Here is a 24,424-nt window from a genome sequence, read left to right on the forward strand (position 1 = left end):
AAACCCCAAGAACTCTACACGATCCGTATGAAACAGGCTCTTTTTATCTTAGCAAACAGATGATTTTCCCGCAACTTGATTAGTACCTTCTTGACACGTTCTTCATGCTGATCCAGCTCCTTAGAAAAAATCAAAATATTGTCTATGTAGACCACTGCAAAAACATAAAAACATTCACGAAGAACCTGATTGATGAAACATTGAAAAGCTGCCGGTGCATTACAAAGGCCAAATGGCAGGACTTGATATTCAAATAATCCGTAGCGAGTTCTAAACGCAGTCTTCCACACGTCGCTTTCTCAAATTTTCACCAGATGATAAGCACCACTAAGGTCCAACTTTGCAAATATCTTGGTTCCCTGGATCCTATCAAGCATTACTGATATCAATGGTAGTGGATAGTGATTTTTGACAGTAATCCTATTTAAGGTTCGATAATCGAGGCACGTTCTCAAAGTCTTATCCTTTTCAGACACAAAAAATAAGGGCAAAGCTGCTGGTGACTGTGAATGTCGAATAAAGCCTTTTGCGAGATTCTCCTCCAAGTATTTCTTCAAATGCTCATTTTCCTTCTCTGTTAGAGCATATATTCTACCAGAAGGATTTGGCGCTCCATCTTCCAGGTCGATCTTGCAGTCAAATGGGCGATGCAGTGGTAATTCACAGGCTTCTTTTTGCTGAACACATCCTGTAATTCCTGATAACTTTCTGGTAAGACTTCAGCTACTTCTCCTAAAATATGTTCTTTTACTACACCCGCTGCCAAACACAACCCTTGAACTTCAGTGACCGCTTCCTGCTCCCACTCCTTCACCTCTACTGTGCATTGCTCTCTACAACACTCCAACTTCTTTTTCCCCAATCTATCAAGGGATTGTGTAAAGTAAACCATGGCATTCCTAGAATAATCTGTAACTGTGGTACATCTATAAGCTCAAAGACTAATATCTTCACTATGCCCTTCTCCAATCCTCATTCCCAAAAGGCTAGTCATCTGTGTAATTAATCCCGATGTAAATTGTATGTCATCTACTGCTCTCACTTGTTCAGGAACTCCCGTTTTAACCATGGGCAATCTCAGTCTATCAGCCAAAGTAAAATCCATAAAATTCCCAGTTGCTCCATAGTCAATCACACATGGACCACCACATCTAAGCTTACCTTCCCAGATCAAGGATACATTGAGTGTGATATGTGGCACCGCAGTCTGAATGGTATTAGCCACCAGCTGAGCTCTTCCAGCGAACAGCAGGAATCGCTTTGGAGTGTGTGGACATCTACCCATGAAGTGAGTACCGTCCCTGCAGTATAAACACAGATTCTATTTGCGCCTCCTGTCTTTCTCCCCCTTGGTCAGCGGCGGCCTAATTTGACTTTCACACACAGGACCCTTTATCTCTTTCACAACCTGATCTGCCTTTCGTTCAGGATTAGTTACGTGGCCCTTTCATTCTGTCAGGTCCAGCTCGAGAATTCCTGCAGGAGTAATGATAGCCCACCAGACCCCCTAAGCCTGCCGGCCTAACAATCTTAAGGTACAACTATCAAGCTGGCAAACCCAAGGGGACAGGGGAAGTGGATAAAAAAACAAATGCAGATTTCTTCTAGTGCCCTTCTCTCTCTCCTTGGTAGGGATTGTTCGGTAGAAAACCTAGAAATTAATCACAAACGTGTTACTCACTAGGACTAATCTTCTGTATCTCAACTGTACTGAAAATGTACTATTCCAACCCAACTTCCCTTCAATGCTGCCTATGCTTTCTTTGGGGATAGGCACTTGTAAGGTTGAATGATGCTGAAGTGCTTAAACTATTTTATTATGTCTTTGTTGAGAATACTGCTTGATAACTACTTCTGCTACTGTGTCTTGCCTTAATCCAAACTTGTAAGTTTTCTAAACATAGTCTTTTCAGTTAGAGTCTTCTGTCTCTTGCCTCTGCAATTCTAAAATTATATTCTACAGCTTTTCTAATTACTTCCAGCAGCTGCGTGTATCCGCGCTTTCTTGAACAATGTTTTTGTTTCTTAACCTTGAAACGTTTTGCGAGCCCGCGCTGTTAAGAACTATGTTTTCTTTGCCTTTGACTTCCTATGATGATATGATATGATATGGCATTTATAATGCACCTATACACAAGTGTTTCAAGGCGCAACGAGGCATGGGAGGGGAAACAGAAGGAAGACAGAGACAGCGATTTGACTAAGCCCAGTGACATTTGAGATCGCGCAAGTGCAGGGGAAGGGGAAAAGTGCGGGGGAAAGAGAGCGGCAGTGCAGTACATAGGATAATAATAAAATAAATAAAGACAATGAATAAAAGTGCGGGCAGCTGGTGAAAAGTGCAAGGGTAAGTGCAGACATCAGGTGTCAAGTGCTAGTAGGGGCTGTAGGGATACAGAAACAGTCCCCGGGTGCAAGGGTTGCCCGGGGGGCAGTGCAGGTATGCAACTGGTGGGGAAGGGACTTAGGCCCGAGATCAGAAGATATCCAGGTAACCAGTGCTGTTTCAGATTTAGCTAAGAGATTATCAGGGGAGAGGAGGAGAGAAAGCAGAAGAAAAGAGGAAGGTCTTGAGGTGCTTCCAGAACCGGAGATGGTTCTCCTCAAGTTTCAAAGAGACAGGGAGGCTGTTCCAGAACCCAGCAGAAGAAAGAGATCTACCACCAGCTTGCTGCTTGGAGAAGCGACTAATCCTGAGGGAGTTGGAGGTGGGTGAGCGAAGAGCTTGAGAAGAAAGATATTTATGAAGAGAGAGTTGAAGGTATTCAGGTTCCAGGCACCAGAAGGCCTTGCGGGCAATGGAGAGGGTTTTGAACTTAATCCTCGCCGCCACTGGGAGCCAATGCAGAGATTTCAGTCCTGGAGAGATACGATCCCTGGGCTTGAGGCCAAGGACAAGTCTTGCAGTCCTGTTTTGGATGAGTTGCAGAGGGCGGAGAGTAGAAGCAGGGAGATTTAGAAAGAGGCTGTTGCAGTAGTCCAGCCTAGAGAGAACCAGAGCTCTGGGGACAGTGAGCTTCTGGGGGAAGGAGAGGAAGGGAAGAATACCTCTGAGAAGGTGCAGCTGGTAGTGTGACTTCTTAGAGACGTCAGAGATGTGAGCAGAGAAGGAAAGTGTGGAGTCGAAGATGACCCCGAGATTTCTGGCCTCACAGGTGGGAGCAGGAAGAGGGCCAAGAGAGGCCAACCAGAGAATGACAAAAAAAGGGGGTGTAGCAGGTGTGCCGATGAGGAGAATCTCAATCTTACTGGCATTAAGGCAGAATCATTGGCGGCACACCACTCCTGAATGGCAGACAGTAAGAGATGACAGAAGGAGAAGAGGTGGCAGAAGGGAGCCTGAAAATGTGTTGAGTGTCATCCGCATAACACTGAAAGTTGGGGCAGAGAACAGCAATGCAGTGGGCAAGAAGTGCCAAGTATTGGGTGAACAGCCAGGGAGAGAGGTTTGATCCCTGGGGAACACCACAGGTAGAGAGAGAGATAGATATAGAGATAGAGGGGAGGAAGGACCCAAGTTGGACCTGGGAGGGTCGATCGGAGAGGAAGGAGGTCAGCCAAGCCAGGGCCTGATCGGTGATACCCAGGTTATCACAGAGACGGTTGAGCAGGATGGCATGGTTGAGCGTGTCAAAAGCAGAAGAGAGATCGGGTAAGATGAGGACACAGGGGGTGTTGGAATCGAGGCTGGACAGCAGGCCTTCACAGATGTTCAGAAGAGCAGTTTCCATGCTTCTGGCAGCTCTGAACCCAAACTGATGGTCATGGAGACAACCAACAGAGTGGAGATTAAGCTGGGAGATGGCCAGCTTTTCCAGGAGTTTGCCCAGGAAAGGAGTGATGGAGATTGGACGATAGTTAGCCGGACAGGAAGGCAGAGGGTTTCTTAAGAAGAGGGTGCACAAGGGAGTGCTTCAGGGGGAGGGGAAGACTCCAGTGGCAAGGAGTGGTTGCAGAAATCAGCCAGAGCAGAAGTCAGGGTGTCAGTGGTCCTTGATGGTTTTGGAGGAACAGGGGTGAACGAGACTTTCATAGATCAGACTTGTCTAGAAACCTTGTCTGAGGAGAACAGGGGAAAGGAAGAGAAGGGGGGAGGAGAAGTGGCTGAAGAACGGCCAGAGAAGGAGCAGGCAGTAGAGGGAGGAGGGAGAGAGGAATAGAGAGAGGACCGGATGACCTGAGTTTTAGAGATGAAATGAGAAGCCAGGCCGTGCAGAGGACCTGAGAGGGGACAGGAGAGGTAGAGACTGCAGCAGGATTGGCCAGCTATTTGCAGATTTTAAAGAGTTCGGCTGAGTTCGGCTGAGTTGTTAGATGCCAAGGCGATGCGGGCTTGGATGTGGGCTCTCTTCTTGGTACAGACAGATAGCCAGTATTGCGTTTGGAGCAGGTGGCAGGCCAGTTTCTAAGAGGATGTACCGGAAGCACGCCATTTCCCCTCAGCCACCCTGCACTTGCATTTAAGGGTGATGAGGTCTGAGTCATACCAAGAGTTGCACTTGGCTTTGGGCTTCAAGCAGATCCTCATGACAGAGGCAAGAACATCGAGAGTATTGGATACAGCAGTGTGGAGCATGGAAAGGGCTGTGTCAGGGTGTGAATCAGCCAAGGGGGGCGGGGGAGAGAGAAAGTGGCGGCGAAAGCCTTAACTGACACACGCTTCATGGGTCGGATAACCGAGAAGGTAGGCGGCAGTGCTGGAGTTGGCTTGGCCTAAGGGGTAGAGAGAGTGAGATGGGAGGAAAGGAGAAAGTGATCACTCCGGGAGAGAGGAGTGGTGAGAGGGATCGAAAGGGGAAGGTCTGAAGAGATCAGAACATCCAGAGTGTGCCCTGCAGAGTGAGTCGGGCCAAGGGGACAATATAGAGTGAGAGAGTGTCACAGAGGTCACAAAAGAGTCCAGTGAATGGACAGGAAGCATCCAGGTGGATGTTGAAGTCTCCAAGAAGAAGGAGGAGTTGAGTGGTTGAGACCAGGAGGGAAGAGTAGAGGTCCGCCCACTCAGAGAGGAAGGAGGAGATCTGACCAGGTGGGTGATAGATGGTAGCCACAGTAAGAGAGTTGCCTGGAGAGAGAGAGAGAGCCTGCAGATGAGGCATTTGAAAGAGACGTAGGCCTGCGTAGGGATGACAGAGGCAGGAATCCACTCGGGGGAAAATCAGGGCTACACCCCCTCTGGAATGGTCAGGTCTGTGCAGGGAGAGGATCTTGTAGCCATCAGGGAGGAGACTTTCAAAGCTTGTGACAGAGCTGGCTGTGATCCACGTCTCTGTGAGACCGAGGACATCGAGGTCAAGTTCCTCCAAGAGGCGGCAGATGTCAGAGGAGTGTTTGGTAGCTGAGCGAGAGTTTAGGGTGTCAATATGGGGGTGCAGGTATGGTAATTTTGACTAGACATCTATCATAGATGTCCAGTAAAAATTATTCCATGCCTTTCTCCTGGGCCTCACAGTGCCAAACACACACACAAAATCAAAGTGATTATGTGTGTAATGAAGGTGCTGGGGGGGCAGAGGGGTAGGTATGGTATTTTCTACACGACATCTATCATAGATGTCCAGTAAGAAAATACCATGCCTGTCCCTTGGGCCTCACAGCACCAAACACACATCCACAATCAAAGTGATTATGTGTGTATACAAGGCGCTGTGGGTATCAGGGGGGCAGGAATGGAATGTTTTACTGGACATCGATGATAGATGTTCAGTAAAATAATACCATCCCTGTCCCCTGGGCCCCAAAGCACCTCAGACGGAGAGCTGATTTTGGCCGGATCATACACTCTCATAACACACATACACGCATCCAAACACATACTTAAATAATAAATAAATGAACATACAAACACACATTACACAACACAGACACAGCGAACACTCTCATTCACACGAGCATCCATCATGCACTCACTCATAACACTAGCATACACACATCCATACACATATTTAAATACTAAACAAACAAACATACAAAAATACACATTTACACAACATTCCCAGAGAAAGCACTCTCTCATTCACACCAGCATCCATCATGCATTCATCTAACAACACAAGCATGCACGCATACATACACATAATTTTAAAAAAATGTACATAAACAAGCTTACCTTCTCCCGTCGGTCCGGAGGGTCCAGTACACCGGCCCCCTGCAAGTATGCACAGGAAGTTTCCTGCAGTTGCGTGCAAGGGGCCTGAGCGTGGGTCCGGAGATGCCCCAGTCCAGCCTGCTCTGTCTGTATGTGCAAGGAGACACAGGAGCGCCCCCTTGCACATACAGACATGCAGTTCCCCAGCCAGCATTTCATATGAGCCATGCGAGGCTGGGTAAGCAAACACCCCCAGCCTTGCATGGCTCATTGAGTTTGCGCGTCTGGGGAAATGTAACTGTGAAAGGGAAACAAAGTTTTGTGAATGTGTATATCCGCATGAGTGAAGTGTTCTGGAGTGTGCCATGTGTATGATTGAGGGTGGCTTTATGGGTGTCTGACTGCTTGTGTGCACGTGTCTTATCTATATGAATGTGTGCATCTGCATGGGTGAAGTGCTCTGCTGGGTGCTGTGTAGAATGAATCATTCACACAGCACCCACCAAAACACTTTCTCAAGTAGATACCCGCATTCATATATACATGCACACAAGCACACAAGCAGTGAAGTCCGCATACTGTTTCTCTCAATCATGTAATGCTTGAGAGAAGCTGTATGGGGGCTTGACTGCTTGTGTGCGTGTATACATGAATATGTGTATCTGTGCATTGAAGTGTTCTGATGGGTTTCATAGGAATGATTGAGAGAGGCTGTATGGGTGCGTATCCGCTTGTGTACATGTGCATGTGTACATGAATGTGTGTGTGTGTGTGGGCTTGGGTTTAGAGGGGGCATTGGTGTAGGGCAAGACCAAGGTATGAAAACATGTTCTTGCTGGCTGCAGGGGGGGCGTGGCTATCTAGCCATGGTGTAGGACGTGCCTTGCTGGGTAGCTCCTGCAGATCCAAAGCTGATCTGTGAAAACACGTTGAAAAATGACCCACGACCTCCAGAAATGAAGGCAAGTGTGTCGGAAGATGTGTCCTACATTATCTGAAAAGAGCGAGTTAACCGTGATAAGGAGTACTGGGTAAAAGGAGCTTTGGAGAAGCAGCAACACATGCATAACGAAAACAAGATGGCGGACAACAAAGGGAATTGAAGACATGGCCGCAGATGCAAATAATTAGATCTGTGTGGTGGAAACTTGGAAAAGAGACCGGCACTCAGAGCTCATACGGCGCTCTGACTTCACCCCGTCTGCTGGCAACATCGTAAGCGTTTGCTGCTCGCCGCATGAGATCGCAGCAGAGCTACCCAGGAACGGAGAGACACCGTGTCGCAGGGTGATCATGAGGGCCCGGCGCTATAACTGAGGAAACACAACCCCGGTAGGCATCAGCGAGTCACAGCAGAAGCGACAAGGTGGAGAACAATTTGGCCTCGGATGAAAGACACAAAACAAGCTGCGCAGAAAATAGCGTTGTGTAATAACATGGTCACCCGCAGACCCGCAGCAACGTGTGCTCTGCATGGAAGAGACTGTAGCCGCACTGGGTAAACATCCGGGACTGCAGTGGCGGAGTTCAAGGAACGAACGGCACGAGCTGTGCAGCTGAATATATAGCAACACGCAAAGAGCCGGAGGAGTAGAAACATTTTTGCACTGAAGGAACAGTGGCGAGCGAGGCGCGCTGGGCAAGCAGGAACAGCCGGCGCTGCTGATATAAATCATTCCCACTCACAATCTCACACGGGTGCCTGGACATACGTGGTGAAAGAGGAGCCGGAGGAGCTGCACCCCACGATGGGAAACAGAAAATAAACGTTTCCCTGCCATTCTGCGCGGAGGCGGGAGCACCCCACATATACACCATACCGGTGCCCCGCGGATACGGACGCCAGCTCTTTGTTCGAGCGGACGGAGGAGAAATTGCCCACTCTGCTGGGAGATATATGCCCCTGTAACCAATCCAGCATCAACACCCCAGAGTGAAAGTGGGACCCACGCCTTGAGGTCTGATCCATGAAAACACACTGCCACACTTGACCCAAAACCCCCAGTGTCACAACGGAACCCAGGGTCAAGGGTATATGACAACACACAGCACTGAACAATACTGGCAAGGGCAAGACAGGAAATCGGATCGAGCAAGAGGCTGTTTTACCAGGGGTGCTTGCTGGGTGACAAAGGAAAATAAAGGCGGCGTGCAAGCTAAACGCCAACACCTGGATACGGGCCCACACCAACGGGATTAACACGGCACCGGGCTCCACACGAGCCCGAGACTCAGCAGCGGCGGAGAGGGAGGTGCATTTAATGGCCCCAGGAAACGAGCGAGTAAGCCATTGATTACCACAGCCGCAAAAACATTGTTTGAAGTGACGAACCAGACCGAGGTTGGTGCCCACAGGACTTGCATGAACACCAACACGGGCTCCCAAGCTATATAGCGCACAGACGACGAGAGGTCCTGCCAGGAGCCAGAGAGTGCATATCGGAAGAAATAGCAACAGTCGAAGACGTGGGGGGACACAATGCACTCGGGGCATAGTACAGATAGTGCATAATAACGCTTACTACAGCTCCCAAAGGGCACCATTTATCCCTGTGGCGCTATAAACTACAGCTCTGAACATCTGTTGAGGAACATAAGGGACGCCGAGATGGCGAATAAACAGACCAAGGGGAAGGGTAAACAATCCACGCTGGAGAATACGCAAGAACACCGCAAATGTCAGAAGGGGCCAGAAGCAAGGAAAAGACCCCAGTCGCAGACGCAGCTGCAGGTAATAAAGACCAGCAGATCCTGGAAGCTATAGCGGACCTGAAACTCGCATGGGAAACCAAACTGGAAATGGCCGTGGTCGAACTAAAGGCTGCACTACAACTCAAAGTGGGCGCCGTACAGGAAGAGGTGAATATCCTCAGACAAGACGTTAGAACGCTGGTGGAACGCACGGGCAAACTTGAAAAAGAGATGGCCCCGAACACAACCGCATGCACATCTCACAAATCTGAGATCCACTTCCTATAACAATGTGTGAGTAACCTGGAAAATAGAGCAGAAGAAGCAGAGGGACGGGCCCGGAGAAACAACGTACGCATTGTAGGACTACCGGAAGGAGCAGAGGGACCACACCCCACGAACTTCATCGAAACAATGCTGCTGCAGGAAATAACAGGGGGGGGCTAACCCAAGGATTTGCAGTGGAACGGGCGTACAGGGCCTTAACGCGGAGGCCTCCACCAGGGGCCCCACCAAGGCCAATTATTGCCAAAATCCTGAATTATCGAGACAGGGAGAAAATTCTGGATTTTTTTTGAAAAGGTGGAATGATACAAAGGGCGTCGGCGAGCATCAAGGCTTACCCGGATTACACACTGATGGTACAGAGACGGCGCATGAACTATGGGGCGGTGAAAAGATGGCTGCGGGACGCAGGGTATAAGTATATGCTGATGTATCCTGCGAAACTGAAGGTATACCATCAAAACAGGGTGGTGTTCTTCGATACCCCAGAGGTGGCATCAGATTGGTTGGACACGCAGAACTGCCCACCAGAGACTTGTACCTAGAAGGCAGGCAGCGCAGATAAGTAATACAAACTCTGCGGTACCTATGGTGCCGCGGACTCAGAAATTGGGACTTGAATATAGGATAGGGAGTGGGCAAATGGGGCTGTGACCGCAAAGGCCATATCAATAAGTAAACTGAGACACAGAGATATAAAGTAAAATGCAGGAGCCCCACGGAACCTGGTACCACACCCTTGGGTATAGATTATTTAGGATACCTATAGATCGGAATCACCCTGCAGGGTACCTGGTCTCGGTAACTTCAGATAGGACCAAATGCGGGAGAGCCTGAGATCCAGGGATGGAGATGGGCACCAGTTGGGAACAGGAAGGGTGGGGGTGGGGAGGGAATGTGTGTAGTGAATAATGTTGGGGGATCCGGGAGGGGGGAGTTGGTTGGGGGGTTAATGTAGATTTTAGACAGGGAACAAACCCATATTCTTGCCAAAACAAGTTCGAGAGAGGAAGAGAGGGGGAAGGGGAACAAAACATAGATGGCTATGTGAGGTCTCAGAATCGTAACTTGAAATGTGAGGGGTCTGAATAGTTACCTGAAGAGAAATAAAGTAATGTTGTACCTAAGGAGGCAGAAAGTAGACATAGCATTATTACAAGAAACCCACCTCACTAAAGACAAACTCGAGAAGCTTAAGAAAAAGTGGAGAGGGACCACCGAGGGAGAGACATATTCAGTTTACGCCAGGGGGATGGTCACTTGGGTGGCACCCCATGTGCCTTTTCAGATGCTCCAAGCTATGGTGGAGCCAGACGGGAGGATGGTCGTGATCCGGGGGTTGCTGGAAAATAGAGAACTGAGCATTATAAACACTTATGCCCCTAATCATGGCACAGCAGCCTACTTCAAGACCTTATATGGCAATATTGGCCCCCTTCTGGGAGGGGCGATCATATGGGGGGGTATTTCAACTGCACGTTAAGTCCCAAAATAGATAGGTCCGACACGAAACTAGATAAGCCCACCCCCGCCGCAAAAGCCTTACATGCTTTGTTGGAGGAATTTGGGCTAGAGGATGTCTGGAGACAGCTACATCCGAATGATAGGCACTACTCACTACGCAGCCCCCCAAAACTTATACACGAGACTGGACTATATGTTTGCGTCCTCCGAGCTCGTGAGCGAAATGGTGGGCGCAGAATACAAGGTGAGAACGCTATCAGATCACTCCCCCTTGGTGGTGGAGTGCAGACACCAGCCCCCCCAGGGCAAGAATTCCAACATGGAGAGTTAGAGCCGAAGCCCTACGGGATTTAAGGGAGGAAATCATTGAGTATTTAGATACTAATGTTCTTGCTGTAAGAACATGTTTTCTTACCTTGCCCTGCACCAGTGCCCCCTCCGAGCCCACACACATTCATATGCCCATGCAAAAAAGCAGCCATGCATCCATACAGCTTTCTCAATCATTCACATGACACCAACCAGAATGCTTCTCTCACACAGATACACAAATTCATATATCTGTGTGAGTGAGCTTGGGCTTGGAGGGGGCACTGGTGCAGCGCAATGGCAAGGTAAGAAAACATGTTCTTGCTGGCTGCATGCAGGGCACACAGACAGCAAGAACATGTTTCCTTACTATGGCATGGTATTTTATACTGGACATCTATGAAAAAGTAAGCTTAATGAGTGCTATTATGTGGCTAGACTGACATATTTTGGTGCAGCTAGTCTAACTGTGATTTCCTATTATGGTAGGGCACTTTTTACTGGACATCAATGGTAATGGAAGCATTGTACGTGTTATTAGCCGAATAGACTGGCTTACATTTTTCTTTTTTATTTTGGCATGGTACTTTTAATGGCAAGCCAACAGGTGTATGTTCTGACAGGGGATACTAGCATTATGCGCAAAACAATACTGGCATTATGCGCAAAGCAATACTGGCATTATGCACCAAGCAAACGTGTATGTTCTTATATGAGAATACTGGCATATATTGATGCAGTGTGTATGGAAATGTATTAGCACATTCATTGTGAAAATGTGTTTTACATTGTCTTATATTGTGGCGGAAGGCATCTTGAAAATGCGTTGGTAAATGTTCCCATGCACTGTTGGTGACTTTACCCAATTTTTCACTAAGTGTGCTGTATAATGCACCAGTTTAATACATTATTCAAAAATAACCCTGAACTCCCTTTGGTTGATTCGGGTTCCCTTGCAGCGCTCGGTCGCTAATGCAGATTTGTGGGAAATATTTACGCCCCCTCCGCCCCCTACTCAATCAAACCATTCACTTCCACCACTGTCCACTTGGTGTCTACTTTCCTGTGAATATGGATTGTCTACATCATAGCTCTCAACTCACACGCTTTTGGCGGGTGTCACCCGCCAAGCCTCCTGCACGATCATTTATTCCAATGGGCATCTGACCCGCCAAAAACAAAATCCGGCGATTTCACCCGCCTTTGTGCTACAAATGGTTGAGAGCTATGGGCTACATACTGCGCACTATTTGGCTATATCTCTTCTGAACTGGAGCGTCTGTTCACACTGGCTTCATGGTTCTCACTCTTGTTTTCTCCTGATGTCAGAATGTTCAAAGTTTCTCGAGAGACGACCGAGGCTCTGATGTTGGGAAAGGTTCTATATCCAACTAGCTGCCAACAGCTGTCATGTTGTAGTCCAGCTCCCACTTTTGACAATATGGAATACTCAGGACTGTGGACCTCATTTAACCTCTGTCCTACAAGAAGTAAATCAATCAAAAATAGTTGTGTGGTCTAATGCATTTTGGGGAACGTTAGTGAATATTTGGGAGGCCAAATAAGTGAAGGGTTTTGTTTCTTAATAGTGATAAATATTTGAAATATTTACCCTTGGTGCCATCTTTGGTGGATTCACAAAGATACACCTATTAAGTAATAGCCGTGTGACGTAAAGTTGGTATGTATTATGTGTTACTAGTACTTACAGATGTACATTGTTTTTGTTTTACTGCAGGTTCATGATTAAATGTCAAGGACACCAAATATCTCCAGTCCTAAATCACTTGTATCCTTTTTTGATTTGCCCAGAAAAGCAAAAGAGATTATTTGCAACTTGCTTCTTTGTCGAGGTGAGAAAAAAACATTTGATTCTTTATTGCTAAGAAATAAAATGTCTTGCTTCATAATCGACAGCTTTAAGATGATATAAAAGCAAATAGCTCAGACAAATTACCTTAGCAACAGCTAGAAAGGTGGATGTGGTAAATTATGTTGGAACTGGGTTGTAAGTAGAACAGTCAGGTGGACTCCTATTCATGAATGGAGGATTTGGGTGTTAGGCAGAATCCTGTGCAGTGCCCTTAGGGACCACCACACACAATTAAGACTACAGGTGGCAATACAAGTTTTACCTTTGGTACAAGCCTGTACTACTATGTTAAAGTGGTAGCAGTAGCGGAGCAGCCAGGCTTATCTCAAGAGTATATGAGCAGAGATTACACAAAGGGACCACAATTACTGTGACTCAAGCAAACACTGACTTAAGGTTTCAGGTAAAAAATATAAGTACATCTATTTTTAAACCATTTGTTATAAACACGACACTTCTACTAATTCAAAAACCACACCTAAAATATACTACAACTAACCAGTTCACTTTTCACGGTATACTTCAAGGTAAGTACCCTGTGTTTTAGCGGACCGGTGTTATGAAACAAAAGACGTTACCGGGAATACACTTGCGATCACTTTTTGACAGTAATGACAGTTCGGTCTTACTTAAGAAACGTGTATCCGCGGCAAGAAATGTTACAGGGGCAAAACACACCTAGCACCTGAGATATCCAGAGAGAGTTGGTGGCAAAAATCATAGGCAATACTTTTGTCAAGGCAGACAGGATCAGAGAACACTCTTAGACAGAAATTCAAAAGTCAATAGGCCGGAGCCAGTGTCAAGGTCAAGTGGAACCGGGTTCCTGTTGTCCAGGATCACACAGTCAGATAGTTCACGATTCAGCGTAGTCAGGAGTACTTAGATATTGTCAACAGAGGAAGCAAAAGTTATAAGAAGGAGGGAAGACAACGGCAAGCCTTGGAGGCGAAGTAAAGGGATTCACCCAAATTCCTCGAGCAGAACACAGTACCTTATTCAAGGAAGAAGCTGGTGCCACGGCAGTTGTTCCTGGTAGTTTCCTGCAGACCCTCGGTTCCTGGAGCTTTGATCCGAAGGAGGACGTCTGGAGGGGTCTGCACCACACAGGGATGAAGCCGTCAGCAGCGACGGTGAATAAAAGGTGCGCTCCTTAAAAAAAGGAGAGGCTCTTCAGATAGCTATCCGGACCACTACAGCAGTGTGCAACGATTTCGACCACGAAGAGGATCCTCTGGCAGTAGAAGATGAGCTGGTTATCCCCACCAAGCTCAAGGGAAGAAGACTCCGGACTGGATCTTCTCTGGTCGTCGAAGGGTAGATAGCTCAGGACTGCAGCAGGGCTTCACCGGGACGGGATAGTTGCAGCAGTCGACTTCTTCTCCGCTTCTCTTCGGTTCCTTGTAATTCCAGTGGCGACTCTGACTTCCAAACCAAGAGTCCTGCCTTGTATGCGGAAATCCCCCATTCACACAGCCTGGCTGTCAATCACGCAGCAGGGGGGGTTGTCCGGCCCGGGCAACCACCCTAGCCAACCATGGCAAAGTGCGACTTGGGTTTCCTAGGATACCCTGTGCAGAGGGTGACTACACCCCTCCCTCACATTCAGCCCACCTCGACACCCAGGCGCCTAGAGGAGGGCTTCTTGGCAGAAGCCTGCCAAAAGACAGTGAACAATGAAGGCAAACCTGGTTTGCCACGCAAAGTAAAACACAAGAAGGACTTTAACAAAAAGAAATGGCGAATAAACCCAACCGGAGCCAAAAGAAAACGTATTTGGTCAAGCGGGTTTAAGTTTGAGGCTAATATAATAGCCTAAAAAAATGCCACGTTTATATAGTATAATCGGGGTAGAAAAAGTTAGGGTAGATACCACTTCCACCAGCCAAGTCTAAATGTTAAAAGAGCGAAACAATGCTCTAGGAGGTACAGATACAAAGGGCTACGGATTTACCCTTTCCAGAACTCCATGTACGATGGGGTGTACTGGATCTGTGGTTAAATGACTAAGTAAAGTTAATGGCAACTTTACTCTTTTCTGGGGGACAGTAGTCAGCCTCAGAAATGGAGTCGGTGGGAAGTCTAAAAGACAACCCTGTGTCACTGGACTGAAGGTGTTATGTAACACACAAAAGAAGGGGGCTACTGAAGTGGTGTACTTCAGAGTCCACAATCACAAAACAGCTGAAATACACATGGCAAAATACAGGTAAGAGTGGGAAAAAGGGGTACACTCTTACCAAATGGAAAAAATAAACTCCAGAGATCGAGCAAAGCTGTTAGGGGACTCACTAGGTGAGGAAAATTAGCCATTGAATGATAATTCTCCCTAACATGGGTTTGGTCTCAACTCGGGCACTAATGTACAGTCCCTTGCCTCTTTACTTCCACCACAGCCCCCTGGGTCCAGCACGGTTCCCTACTGAGGTACATCTAATGTCCCCATCAATAGACTTCATCAATTGAATGAATCAGTGTTTCCCATACAGTGAGTGTAGTAATGTACGTGTTGAATCTGTATGTTCTTATGATCCATTTACTTCATATTCTGTATGTAAACAGCTAAAGCTATTTTTGCTCTACAGTCAGATATTTCAGTATGATCTAGTACAACTTGTAGGTGACAAAGTGGTTTCCCTGCATTTGACAGTGCAATTTTTGGGATGTAAGCCGCTCTTCCCCCCTTCTATGCCCCACCCTTTCCTCAACCCCTAAAATTTAAAAAAGCCTGCACGCCCCTAAAGAAATGCAGCAATATTGCTGCAATCAGTTGGCCCCTGTGAGTTGGGCAGGTACCATTTCGATACCACTGAGAGTAATTTTCAATGTTATCTTTTTACATGCATTTATTTCATGTCCATGCACCTCATACAAGTGACATCAAGACATTCATCCCTTAAGGTATCTAAATCAAGGCAATCCTTCTTATATCATTTTAAGTATATGAAAATATGTTTTTTAAATAGTGCATTCAAAAAGGATCTGTGGCCTTGTTAATGCAGGAAAACTGAATACCCCGTGCCGGAGACAGTTCAGTACCAGATTGCTAAAATAACACAAGTCTTTGCTGCTAGGGGGAAGCGCCAGCATGAAAAATTCCCTTTGTTTTTAGTTTTGGCTATGGCTATTAGGTGGTGCTAAAAGCGCTACATTTAAAGTCGAAACTATTGTCATTAAACTAAGAGCTTTAACATAAGTTTGAAATAGGGTCTTTGAATGTAGGTTTGTAATGCTTTTCAATGCAGATAATATATGAGGGTGGATTTATGTAGTTGGGCTAGGTGTCCCACCCATTTAGCGCCCATTGCTAAGTCAAATCTATAGGATTTTCCTCCCTTTCTCGCCCATTTTCCCTCCAACCACACCTCTTTCTGCACTCTTTCGCTGAATTTGTATTGTGTGGTGAATTTGTCAGCCATTTTTACCTCCAAAATGGCGGCCGCCATATTTTAATTTTAAGAAAATGTTTTTTTACTTTATTGATTCATTTAAAAATATTTACTACAGCTTTGAAGTTATGTTATGATAAAGGATATTTATACCACACACTATCACCCTCGAAGTGGTCCCCTGGTGCTCTGGTGGATCTGGAAAGCAAGGGGGTATCGTAGGTTAGTAGGACATAGCAGGAAAAGGCTCCAGATAGCTCTGATGTGCGGTTGGCAGCTTCAGTTCGGTTTACACTGTTCGTTGAGCGTGGATGGGATTTTTCAGTCGTTAGCTGTCATGTGCTGTTGTGTGAGGCTATGTGTGGTTTGTTTTGTTGTTGCAGTGTATTGAAGTGTATGTGGTTTGTTGTGCTGTATAGATATGTTTGTGTTATGTTTAGAATTTAGGAGTTGTGAGCGGAGGAATGAGGTTATTGGTGGGTTTGGTTAGTTGTGGCGCTCCATCCTATCTCCTATGCTATGGCCACCTGTGATACACGTCCCTGCTAGTGTCGAGCATTGTGGTGCTACGGCCGGACGGGGAATCGTCCATCTTCATTCTGTGTAGGCTTGTGGGTGGTCTGCAGGGCTACTTACTATTTATTTAGTAGCTCCCTCCCCTTCCACACAGTATCCTGAATAATTTTATTTCTGCACCAGTTTTACCCTTTGGCCTATACAGGTGTGCAGCTACCATCTCTTTCCTTAGGCTCTTACGGATGCATCGGGGAGGGGGGCGGTGGGACGTTTTCTTTGTGCTCTCGATCTACCTGCTCTCACTCTTATCTCTCAGTATGGGGTTCAATCTGGGATGCTCCCATTCCCCTCTTTAGACTGTTAAGGCCCTCGGTTGGGGTCGGTCTCACCCTCCCACTCGGCAGTCTCTCCAACTCCATGTCGTGGTATGCTTTAGTCCTCCACCTTGTGAGGTGTGTGTTCATTCTGGGGGGTGTGGGTGTTGCTCATCCAGTTCTGCTTTGAATAGCCAGGTTTTTAGGAGTTTTCTGAATTTAAAATGGTCCTGCATGTTTTGAATTTCTCTCGGGCCGGAGTTCCAATTTTTTGCTGCTATGCAGGAGAATACCTAACCATTACGTTTTTTCCTGGTGTACTGTTTTGGTCCCAGGCGGATTTCGTTACTGGATTTCAGTCTTCTAGCCCGGTGGTAAATGGTGATTTTCTTTTGTTGGAATTCTGCTCCTTGACTGTTGAATGTTAAACATGTTCATGTATTTTGTATTTAAAGTAAACAAGTTAATGTAATAGTTATTTTTTGGTCTAAAATGTCTTTCAAAATGTTCATATAGTAATTTTTGGGGTGTCGGTCAAGTGCTTTTGATGTAAGCAGCACCTGATTGGCTGTGCACTGAGGGATGTTGGTATGATGTGGGTGGTTCTCCAGTCTTTGTGTTTTTACTCAGGGCAGCCATTTTTTTGCAGACTCCAAAACTGGATTACCCCACACGTCTTCGCTATAGGCAGTGCTATACAAGCTCACAGCTCTTCGAGCATGTGAGCAGCCTTAATCCATCAGCTTTTACATTGCAGTATTTGGAATAGGTGTTTTGTGTGGTTAGCCTCATTGAAAATGCTTGGTTGTACTAGTCCTGACCTCCCGTGCGCCCTATTGGTTGTGCTTCAGAAGCCACGTGACCGGAACAGTGAGGAAACCTCTGAGTGCTTTTTAATGTGCAATACGACTTTGAAAACTCAATTTCCTGAAGCGCTTGGAGTGTGTGAGCAGCCTTAAACCATCAGCTGTTAAATCTGTGTATTTTGAATAGGTGACTTAGCCTGATTGAAAATGCTTGGTTATACTAGTCTCATCCTCCTCTGTTCCCTATCGGTCGCACTTTAGAAACCACGTGACCAGAACAGTAAGGAGGCCTCAGAGTGCTTTTTTAATGTGCAATCTGACTTTGAAAACTCAATTTCCTGCAGTGCTTCGAGTGTGTGAGCAGCCTTAGGCCATCAGCTGTTATAATTGGGTGTTTGGAATAGGTGATTGTTTTGTGCAGTAAGCCAGAATGAAACAGTACAGTATTTCCCCCAAACACTGTGACATCTGCTGCTGAAAGGCATGCGCTTACACTAAATAACTAACGGATCACCTGACGCTTAACCGCACAGGTGCATCAGGGAGCTCCACACTCACCCACATAGATAAATAATAGCATATCTTCTGATTCAAACATGAGCATAGCATCTGACAGCAGCACACTGGTTGACATGAAGACAGCGACACCCTAGACATGCGCTGGGGAATTAGAATACCACATGACACCAACAAAAAGTGGGCCAGGGTGAGGAACCTAAACCAATGAACATTTGAAGGGAAAACCTAAATATCCTCCATTTATAAACCTATAAATGCCAGACCATCTTCAATGTTCCAGCCTCATTCAGGATCACAAATACACCTACATTAGACAAAAGGGTAAAGGACATGAAAGTACACCTTATTGCATGGATGTATTCACTTGGATCAGCTCACAATAGAGTGTCACTCAAAGGGTCACACATAAGACATTGAAGTGTCACAGAAATGCAAACGGCAAACATGAAAATGCCACAAATAAGCAAACTGAAAACTTGGCAGGTCTGTGAGGAATGTACGTGGGACATAGTGGAGTGTTACCAAACCGAGACAGTGCAGAGGAGGTTATGTGGGGGCTTTATTAGGGTGACCAACATGTTAAAATCTCTATGCGGCCACTTTATCACACAGCTCAACCATGTGAGCTGCCACAGTGGGTGATAACAGAGGTGTTTGTTTTTTGCAGAAGACAGTCTGTTCATTTTGCGTGGATGATAGCCCATTAAAGTGAATGGACGTGTAACGAGCTTGGTGGGTGAACTAACTAATTCCAAGGCAGGTGACACCCGCCAAAAGTGTGTGAGTAGAGAGCTGTCCATTGGCAATGCCAACAGTTAGGGCTTTTGTACAGGCATGGGAAGGGCACTTGCCAGCACTGCCATAGTGGTTAACTGTCTATTGATGGTAGCAGGTGCAAAATAGGGAGAGTACCTGGGCATCTTATAGCAGTGCCTGGCAAATGCCTAACACCTTTAAACAAGCCAAACCTGTTGGCGTTGCCAATGCTTGTTTTGTCAGTGTGCAACTATGAAATGTTTGTGAACACACTTTTTTGGGTTGTCTGTGCAATTGAGGGCTGAGGTGACCCGCGTGAACATTTCAAGCAATGTTTCAGAAGTGTGGGAAAAGTGGGCAAATTGCTGCATTTTAAAGCTTTTTTCTAACTATATTTGCTAACCCGCTATAGAATTGAGACACTTATGAAGGGAATGTTATGTGACATCAAATACTTGAAAATGCAGCGCAATAGCCTGAAAGAGAAGAAGCTGCCGAAGTGCTTTGTACTAGCACAAAGAACGCAGAGTAATACCAACAAATTCCTTTTTTTTTTTAACACAGTGAGAGTATTTTTCCATTGTAATCAGTAAGCCTGGTTTATATAGCCTGCTGGATGTTGGATTTGATGAGCACAGTGCTCATCAAATCGTGCGTCCATGAGGCCCACACACATTTAGCCTTGGCTACTGTACAAAGGCTATTTGCCTGTTGTAGGAGGGCCAGGCTCTAAGCGAGAATGCAGTACAGACTTTCCTGCATATGTTGGTGACCCTCATATATGCATTGACTCCCAGCACCCACGTGTGTGGAGGGCTGGGATCCTGCTGACGTCAGCAAGACCTCAGCCCTTCACCCATGTGGATAATACTGGGAGTGCATTCCTACCCACTGGCAAAGCACAACATTTGGGAGCCCCCTATGAGCCTTGCTAATGCCCCCCCCCAATGCCCAGCAACAAATCACAGGTCACACCACACTCTATCCTTGCCTAGACTACCACTCTAACCAACAAAATCAGCTCCTCAGCCCAGAATTACCTCCCTGTCTCTCCTTGTCTCATAGGTAAGTACTGGGATGAGGAAGAGTGGGATTAGGAGGAATGAAGAGTAAAGGTAACTAAGCCAGGTATTACATCCACGTCCCTCTACCTCGTCCTAGTACTTGTGTATGAGGCAACGTGCCTCCTACACAAGTACTGTGGCAAGGAATAGTAGGACTAGGAGTAATGAAGATTACCAGTAAGTAATCCGGGCATTCACCATACACTCACAAACGCACACCGAGTCAACCATACATTTACATGTGCATCCTTTCACCATACACTCACACACGTACACCCAGGAATCCACCCATACATCATGCACTCACTCACTCACTCACTCACTCACTCACTCACACACACATTTACACAGAACACATTTTCTTACCATTGAATCCGGTGATCCAGGACAGGGAAAGAGGCCTCCAGTGCAGCAGGAATGCTTGTTCCTGTCATGGCGTTGGAGCCCTCCATGTCACGGTGTGCAGAGGACCCTTTGCCTTCAAAAAGAAATTGTTTCTTTTTGATGTCATTCTGGCCTCAGAAATACATTGTTCCCATTACAGGGCCATTGCAATAACGGAAATGTCTTCATGAAGGCAGAAGGCCTTCAAAAAGAAACTATTTCTTTTTGAAGTCATAGGGCTTCCCCGACCCCATGACATGGAGGCCCCCAACCTGGAAGCCTCCATGTCATAGAGTGCGGGGGTGGGAGGGCTACCTATGATTTCAAAAATAAACTTTCTTTTTGAAGTCCAAGGGGGCCCCGCCAGGACATATGGCTGCCAGGCCCCTTGCATCGCGGGGACTACGAGGGCCTCCACTTCACCATTTTTCCGACCCATAATTATAGGGTGTTAATGAGGCGATATTCCCTGACAGAGATGGGCGATGCTGTCTGTAACAGCCTGCCACCCAAGTAATGGGCCAAAGTGAAGGGAGGATCCCAAACAGAGATGGTGGTACCATTACCGACATGGTCGACCTGCTCTAGAGGGAATACTGCCATTAGCATATGTGATGAACATACCCAGGTGCTAAGGCTCTTTGTAATAAGAAAAAGAGAACTCACCTCAGCAATCCTCACTCTACCAAAAGTACTACTCTTCTGCATAAAATGGCAAGCCCAATGCTGACACCCTCCAGTTGTAAAGTGTTTTTCTGCTCTCATGCTAGGTTCACAATATAAGCAATAAAATAAAAAAAAGCAGCTGGGATTTGTTGAAGTTTTTTTCCGATGTTTATGGCTGTGACGCCATCAACAGTGAACAAGCGTTGGCAAAGCCAACCGTTTGGGCTTTTGTGCAGGCATGGGAAAGGCACTTGCCAGGCACAGCTGTAGTGGTATTAAATAGCCATTTATGGTAGGAGGTGCACAATGGCGTGAGGACCTGGGCACCTAATAGCAGTTCCCGAAAAATGCCTAATACATATGCACAAGGCCAAACTGGTGGCTTTGTCAATGCTTGTTAGTCTTGGCAAGACTAACAAGGGCCTACAGATCGGAAATCATAAAAACCAAAAAAGCATTCTATGGGAACAGAATCTTGAACTCTCGCAACCAAAGCAAGGAACTGCATAGAATCTCTGAATTCAAATTGCCAGGTTGCTCTACCCCCCTCCACTTAACTTCTAATCTCTATGCAAACATTTCCACAACATAGCAATTTACAGACATGAGGCCATCATCTCTAAAATAGCAATAATGCCCCCAAAGGTTCCACGTCACAACTCCGTCCTGATGCAAACCTTCACCTCTTTCACCCCGATCTCACATCAGGAGTTCCTCTCACTCCTAGCACAAAGCCGCCCGTCACGGATCCCCTGAGGACCCGTGCCCAGCCACTCTCCTCAAAAACATCCTATCCTCAACCTGTGCAGGCAGTTTGCACGCTCAATCCTTAACCAATACCTTACATCGGGAATCTTCTCAGAAGCCTTAAAAACCTCCTATATCAAACCCTGCCTCAAAAAACCTACGCTCTACCCCCTCATTCCCCATAACTACCGGCCCATTCCCAACACCTGTTTCATGACCAGATTCATGGACCACACAGGATACAAGCAACTCTGCCATTTCACTGAAGCCAACTACCATCTTGACCCTGCCCAATCATGCTCCAGACTCCTCGGAGGAACTTAGTCCTCCCTAGTGTCCATTTGCAACGACCTAAAAAGAACAGCGGGCATACAAGCATGCTCTGTACTCATTCTCCTTGACCTCTCTGCTGCCTTTGACACTATTGACCACTCCATTCTCTTAGATAGGCTACACTCCTTAGGAATCAAAGATATGGCCCTCACATGAATCTTCTTCTACATCTCTAAATCGCTCCCAAATCATGCTCCTCCACCCTTTCACCCCTGCATCCTGCTCAGTGAAAGGGGTCCCACAGGGAGCATCCCTATCGCCCCTCCGCTTCAATATCTATCTCAGCCCACTCCCCACACTCATCTGCTCTCACAATCTCACCTTCTACAATTAAGCAGTCAATACCCAGATCATCCTTAAAATCCCAAAATCTCCAGGCTCCACCCATCCAAATTTGTCATCATGCCTCTTGAATATTGACCACTGGATGACGACCAACCACCTCATCCTCCACCCTGGGAAGAAAGAAATCCTAGTCTGCGGGAAAACCACACTCCTTCCCCAACCTATCCCCTGACCTCACTCTCTAGGCCCCTTCCCCCTGAGTCTACTCCTCCAATTCGGTGAAAAATCTTGGATGCATGATGGACATGGATCTATCTCTCTCCCAACACATCAACTCTATATCCAGAACCTGTCTCTTCCACCTATGCATCCTCAGGCGCATTTTCCCTTACCTCACCTATCCTCACTGAATCTCTGCCAGCCTCCCCATCATCTTCTCCCATTCAGATTATATAAACTGCCTTTATATAGGCGCGCCAGCGTTCCAATTTAGGAAACTGCAAAGAATCCATAATGGTGTGGCCTGCCTGCTCATTGGCTTCGCTCCAAGAGAACACATCAGCCCCAAACTTAGAGTCCTCCACTGGCTCCCTATTGGTCGATGAACTACATTTAAAGCCATGTGCATTACTCGATGTGCCATCCACAACGGAGGCACGGAATCCCTTCAAGACAAACTCACACACTACTGAACATCCAGGACACTCAGATCCGGCACAGCTTTTCTCCTAGTTATCCCCAATATAACTACGCTAGACTGGGTGTATCCTCCTTTTATGTCCAAGCTCCCACCATCTGGAACTCCCTGCCCCTCCACATCTGCAGCATTGCCAATCATCTCGCATTCAGAAAGGTCCTCAAAACCTGGCTTTTTCATTCCCACTATTGAAACCCTCTATGCTGTGATTGCCCCCTTGCACACAAGCACTGGTCCAGACCCAACTAAACACCTACTCTTCCAAACCACTGCAGATGCCTGCAGCATCCGCAGTGGCACACTGTGAGAAATGTGCACTATCTTCTCTCCACCGCAGCCCACACAGACAATCATACACCACTGCATGTCCCCTGATCCCCCCCTACACCAACTCTATAACCAGTACAAACTGGTTACCAAATAACACCAGTAAATCAGATGCACCTTGGATGCAGACACTCAATGGTTCAGGGACAGACTGCTCATTCAAACGGACCACTAGAGATAGCAACGGTAGCAGGACCAGTTTTGAACAGGGACAGCTGTAGGTCCCTACCTAATTATCAGGGGGCTTACCCAAGCACACATAACGCTCAACCCATAGGTCGCACTAGGGGTATGGAGGAAATTAGCCAGTTCAGATGGGGCAATTGGGCACACAACGCACTTTAATAGCTTTTGGGGTTAAGAATAGAGATGCACTAAGATGCACTTAGGCGGTTCTCTCAGTTGGGAACGGGAACAATACTATTGGTCTTTGTCACAGGTGACAGATCTTATTTAATTTATTTCCTATTGCACTCAAAGAAAGCCACCAGCCAGGCCCTCCACAAAGGTTGTATGTTAACCCCACCAAAAGATGCACTCGAACAACCAATTTATTGTGCCGCGAGACCTAAGAAAATGACACCGAAGGAAAAATCCACTGAGACTAAGGCATCTATAAATCGCTCCATGTCTGTGGACACATGCCGCAGGCACGGCTCCCAATCCATGCACTCTATAATGCAGCTATGGCTAAGAAAATCCAGTCTAGCAGCTCGCATAAGCATCCACACTAAAACCCCTGATGTGCCTCAACACCTCTGCCATTAGTACCATTAGTATACAGCGACAACCAACAAAATAAATTTGGTCTAGCTGGGCACACATCGAGTGTCCTGCACTAGCACTTTATCCTAAACCACCAGCAGCACCCACCCACATGCCTGACTTCTTGGCTGCTTACTGGAATCCAG

General features: G+C 46.8%; 1 long non-coding RNA gene across 1 annotated transcript in view; it reads left to right on the plus strand.

Annotated features, from left to right (window-relative positions):
- The first annotated feature begins 12,572 nt into the window (after window positions 1-12,572).
- The window catches only part of LOC138569007 (uncharacterized), a 112,988-nt gene continuing 101,136 nt past the window's right edge, over window positions 12,573-24,424 (plus strand). Inside the window, exon 1 of the long non-coding RNA XR_011303054.1 lies at window positions 12,573-12,690. This is a non-coding gene — a long non-coding RNA (uncharacterized lncRNA). The remainder of the gene's footprint in view (window positions 12,691-24,424) is intronic.

The sequence above is a fragment of the Ambystoma mexicanum genome, chromosome 2q, assembly GCF_040938575.1.
Source record: "Ambystoma mexicanum isolate Mex_15411 chromosome 2q, UKY_AmexF1_1, whole genome shotgun sequence".
Classification (NCBI taxonomy): Eukaryota; Metazoa; Chordata; class Amphibia; order Caudata; family Ambystomatidae; genus Ambystoma; species Ambystoma mexicanum.